The sequence below is a fragment of the Typha angustifolia genome, chromosome 7, assembly GCF_048772165.1.
Source record: "Typha angustifolia cultivar Huaian chromosome 7, ASM4877216v1, whole genome shotgun sequence".
Taxonomy (NCBI): domain Eukaryota; kingdom Viridiplantae; phylum Streptophyta; class Magnoliopsida; order Poales; family Typhaceae; genus Typha; species Typha angustifolia.
The window spans coordinates 6,295,364-6,301,755 of NC_133245.1; positions in this window are offsets into that span (position 1 = coordinate 6,295,364).

Sequence of the window (6,392 nt, forward strand, 5' to 3'; positions counted from 1 at the left end):
CTTGATTATTTTATATATCTACTCAGTTTACTCATATGGTATATAATATTTAGACGATATAATTTATGATGTACGTCAAACAACCTATTATTTGAGACTATTCTAACTAAGATATATACTCACTTATATTCTCTATTAGATAAAGATCTACACGTATAGATAAACCAAGTTGATTATTATTATTTTTATCAAATTTATTGAGTAATATTTTAATATAATGTGATTGAGATTATAACATATCTTTAATTATCTTAGTGATCTTTACATTAAGAATCACATCAGCAACTCTAAAAACTTCTATATCGAACTTGCTAGCCAAAATGTTTTTGATGACATAAATATTGCTACAAGTTATTATCATATCATTCTCATAAAAATATATAATGACATAATTATCTAAAGTGTCTTTCACATAAATGTACTTATCATATTTATTAATACAAAAACTATTTGACACAATAACTAATTATTATTGTTAGTTGCTTGTTTAAGTTTATAAAGAGCTTAACTAGTTTTCAAATCTTGCCTCTTATACTAGAGCTACAAACTCTTCAGGTCATTCTATATAAATTTCTCATTCAATTCACTATTTAAGACTATCGATTTTATATCCATTTGATGTACTTCTAGATTACATAATATTACAAGAGCAATTATTGTAACATTAAAATAAAATCGGGTGCGCATGTGATCAACACAAGCCATATAAGCTAGCAAATATATACTTAAACTCATACATTGTTCTTATAAACATCATATAAGCCAGCAAATATACACTTAAGCCCGCAAATTGCTATTATAAACATCATATGACTTAGGGATAATTCTCTTTTCACCCCCTAAACTATCGCTCATTTTCACAATGACCCCTTAGAATTTTTTTTGGTACACACTAACTCCCTGAACTATCATAAATACCTTACTTAACCCCTTCCGTTAGGGTTCTGTTATACTTTTTCGTCAATAAGTTGTCATATGATAGTCCCGTGATAATAATATGACGAAAATACCCCTTGTAGGCACGTGTAAGTCATGAGCAACAAAGAGGAATTTTTATGATAATGAAAATGCCCCTTTATATAGCCTCTCTTCCTCTCCTTCAACACCGCCAGCTCCTCCACCCAAACCACCACCGCCCACACCTCCTCCTACGACGCCACCAGCACCAAACCCTCCACCGTGCCCATTGCCACCGCCAGCTCCACCACCACTATTGCCACCGCTACTAAATCCTCCTCATCCAACCGCTCCTGCACCACCACCACACCTAAACCACTACCGGCCACACCTCCTCCTATGCCACCACTAACACCAAACCCTCCACCCTTCCCACTGCCACCCCGCGCCGGAAGAAGTCTGATAGGTCACGGAATAATTTCTTCAAGATCTAAATTTATTACAGGAAGCAATCCATGCAACCGAGGAACAATATTCTGCAGTAGTTAGAAAATTATGAAACCAAGTGGAATCGATTTGTATCTCCTTGATCTACGTTTTTCGTATTTACGCCCTTCATAGATTCGAACTTCAACTGGGACGAAAATATGATATAATACGGATGAATGTGGTGGTGACGGGTGGAGTGGAAGTTAGAGTTATGGATGATAATGGAGATGAGGGTGGATAGGTGATGTTGTTTAAGGGATAAAGATTAAGGGGAAGAAGTGGTCGAGATCCCAAAAAAGAGGGATGACTCGACATACGAGAGAGATTACAAGTTAGGAGAGATTTTGCCAACGATAGATGTGGTAGGTTGGTGAAAAGGGAGGAGGGAGATTAGGGTAGAGAGAATAGAGAGAAGATATGAGGTAAGAAACCAATAATACAATAGCATAATAATTTTGCCTGTCATCCACACCTTACAGAGGCTAGCCAACAAGCCCTAATAATAATAATAATTAACCCTAATCCTAGTATAATCCCGCCGATAGCATTTGAACGCGCCTGATCGCGTTCGAACGCACAAAAAACGTTCTCTGTCAATGCGAACATGATCCAGGCATTCGAACGCACCCGACCGTATTCGAACACGCCCGACCGCATTCAAACACGCATTTCGCGTTCTCTATTTTATGAACCTGATGTAGGCGTTTGCAAGGGTGTTCGAATGTGACCCCTTCCGCGTTTGAACGCGATCTGCATGAATTTTATTTTAATAAAAATAAATAACTAATATAATAAGAAAAGACTTTAACAAAGTGTATCAAAGTCCCCGTCTAACAACTAGCTCCTCCTGGCCGCGAGCATCGACTGACTCCACTCTGCCTCCAACCTTGACCATGTCCTCTCCCGCCTCAACAACATCGTCGCCAAGGCCGCCCCAACAACTAGCTCCTCTTCCGCTGCCGCCAACGAAGAGGCAAGGCCTCCCTGTCTCCTATCGAGGGCTTGAAGGCCTTCTCAAGGGTCGATCGTCGGCGACCCACGCTAGCCCATCGATGAAGCAGCGGTACTCGACCTCAAAGTCTTGGATGCCACAACCAATGATAAGTGCTGGGATCTACTTCCATCCAATGCGATCTACGACCTTCGAATCATCTCCGATAGATGATCTCCATTGGCTACGGTTGCCTCGGTGTCGAGAAGCTCTACATCGCCGGCGGTGGACCTCTACTTTCACTGCCTCAGTGTTGAGAAGCATCGCCGATTTGCAGTGCCTCGAGTGGGATGCCCTTGAGTCCAAAATCTACTGGTGGATTTGCATCGCAAGTGTTGCCGTTTGCATCATCTTTTCTAGTGAGCGCCACCTTTTCGATGAGGTCTTCGGTGACGGTGATGACACACCCTTCATTGAGACCATTGATGAGGCCCGCAGACCGAGCTCGATGAGGCCCTCAACACTTTGAGATCGTCGATCCCTAGCCTTTGTCGACCTTATCCACCGCCAAGCCATAGCCGGCCTATCATGCGTCACGCCAAAGAAGAAATTTTGTTTAGAATGGGGAATAGGGTAGGACAATGACAGAATATTTTTTTAAAATAAAATATTTAATATTTTAGTATACGAATATATAATATTATAATATTCGAATATTATAATATTGATATATATATATAAATATTATAATATTCATATATTATAATGTTATAATATTTTATTGATTAATATTATAATGTTATAATATGCATTTGCTTATTTAAGTGTATATTTGTTGGCTTATACAATATTTATAATAGTCATTTATAGGCGTAAGTGTACATTTGCTAGCTTATATGGTATCTATTATAGCAATTTACAAGCTTAAATATATATTTGATGGTTATATGGTGTCTGTAATAGTAATTTACGGGTTTAGGTGCATATTTGCTGGCTTATAAGTTATAAGGATAATTCTCTTTTTACCCCCTGAAATATCACTTATTTCCACAATGACCTCATGAACTTTTTTTTGGTATACATTGACCTCCTGAACTATCATAAATACCCCACTCCCTTGATGTCGATGATGGAATTGATGAATTGACCAAATTACCCCTTCACTTATAATGACGAAATAATTAAGTGAATTAACTAATATTAAAATAATATTATAATATTTGTATATTAAATTATTATAATATTATAAAATTTGTAATATTATAATATTAAATTTTAATATAATTGATATACAAATATTATAGTATTATATTGTTATATTATTATCATATTCATAAGTTATAATACACTATATAGTATTTGTATATTATAATAATAACCACCATAATGATAAAATGGTATTTTTGTCCATCAAATTTATATATCATTCATATTCCCTTTAAAACTAATAAATTTCTATTTTTTCACATCACATCACAAATAATAAATATACTCTTAGCCTAATTTATAATCAAACACTAAATTACCTTAGCCTAGTTCAAGGTCAAGACTAATAAATGAGGCTAACTAATTTAGTTCAGAGCTTAGCCTCAAACCAATCAATGCTTTAAAGACTAGAATTGCAATATTTGCTAGGCATCCCCGCATTCTTAAAAGTTTATAACTAGGTTCTTGGTCTTTTCGTAATTCATAAGATGTCGTATTCCATTGATAGGTTAATTGGTTGCAATGTGATTTATGAAAAACAAAATTTCTCCCACAAGTTCTAGGATAAATAAAAACTGATTAACATGACATTTATGGAATGTAAGGTGTTGTTGTTTGATGAATCATTTCATGTTTTATACATATTTGTGTGAATGGTGAATCATATTCACTACTTCTATCACTTCTTAACATTTTGATATTTTTGTTAAGCTCAACCTCAATCTTAAAATATATAAATATTTATATATCTTATCTTTGCTTTTTATCAAATATATATAAATATACACATTTCAAATCACATACGTGGTTATGTATATGTTCTAGAGGTTTAATAGTTTGTTCAATAGAATGAAAGAAGTCTTAGCCAAATTGGCCTTGATACATATTTCACGTTTATTATTTAAACCAATATAAAAATTAGATACTTTGTTAAGATTAATTAATCTACTCAAAGTAACTAATTAATATGCCATAATCTATCACGTCAAATTTTACAAGACTCAAACAAGTAAAGAAAAAGATTTATCTTTATTAATTTTTAGAATTAAAATAATTATAATCATCTTGAAGTGGCAACTAGTTAGGTAGCCCCTTTCTATGCACATATTACATCATTAAAAGTAAGCTCATTTTTTGAATCTAACTTAAATACGACATTTTATATTCTTTCCACATTGGATGTTCCTAAATTGCTCATGTATAATTTTTTATTCTTTACAATATAAGATGAAGATGAAAACATCTATATATTTACACAAATATGTTGAGTAGCCCAGTGTTTACACGTCACTTTTTTCTATTTCCTCGAATCAAGTTCATTTCAGAGACAACATAAAAAATGTACATGCCATTGAGTAGCCCCTCATTCTTTGCATCGCCACCTTAGTGTTCATTTTCTTGTTCTTTGTAGACTCCACCATATTTGCCTTAAATATTGACTTTCATTCTTCTTCCTCGAAAGCATGGATTATCTTCTTCTTTTCTCGACTCGATAATACGTTCCTCAATTGCCAACTCCTTATGTTTGTGTTTCAAGCAATTTTTGAAATCCCCCTAAGACGGTGATAATTTTTAATATAATCAATACCATTAATAATGATTCATTAATCACTGTTCGTTCAACATAGATCTCATAAATGATCACTTGAAAATTTTGTATTTTGTTAATCACTAGCTTGTTGTCAACAATCTTGTACCTATATCTTCTGTATTGTACTGTTCGCCTAAGGATTCCTATAATTTGTTAGACGTTTTTATTAAATTATACACGTTATATAATGAGTTGTCTAATCCGTTGTGAATATAGTTTCGACAAAGAAAGTTGGCATATGCTTCCATGCATCCACTATAACAACCATTTGCCAATATATTTCATCTTTTCAAAATTGAGGCACATCTTTATAAAAAACTTTAGCCAAGTTCAAAGTTATCAGATAGAATAGTATTTTCTACGGTTATCTCTTGAAGTGTGCACCATAAAATTTGTCATACTCTTTTTTCATAAAATGTAGTATACTCTTTACTTTTTCAACAAACCTATAAGAATAAAATAAAAAAACTAATAGAAGAAAAAATAACAGTTATATTAGAAAGTAAGAATTAGTCTTAGTATTATTGGCGATAATAATTTAATTCAAATAGTCACAAAATCTATTCAAATAATAGTAATAAAATTAATTAAATAAATATATAGATTATATGCTATAATATTCTTTATAAGTTAAATCTAGTCTTGAATACCATCTTCTAAAACTAATTCATCCTTCGCCGGTTGTTTTTAGAATAGTAGATATTAATTTCTGAGAATACAATAACTATTTTGCATACGAAAGGAAGCTTCTATTTATTGAACTAGGACAATACAGTATTATTCAAAATATAGTAGTAGAAGACTCAAAAATATATGAATAAATTAAATTTTTTTGATAATTTTTTAGTCTAAATTATAGACTTATATATAGAAATGAATTGCCACGACAAAGGGGTACAAAGTTCATGTTGGAATAAAAGGATGCATCGGGTCAAGGAAATTGTGCATTGTTTCACATGAAATGACGCTTCTCTTTAAGCTAAACAAACGTACCATCATCTAAAGGGACACATTTATTTAGGTTAAAATCAAACATAAATTTTATATCGCAACAAATGAAAATAATTTTGGATTTGACCCCCGACTGAACTGAACCAAGTTGGGTTGGGTGACGAGCTATGTGTGAATTGTCTTGCATAGATTCCTTTACCAAGAAATATTATCCCATAGAGCTTAAAGCTTAAGTAGAACCTTGTACTTTTATATACCTACCAATTTATTTTATTTATAAATAGTTAATGTGGTTCTTAAATTTACTTTTCTTTATTATTTATTGAT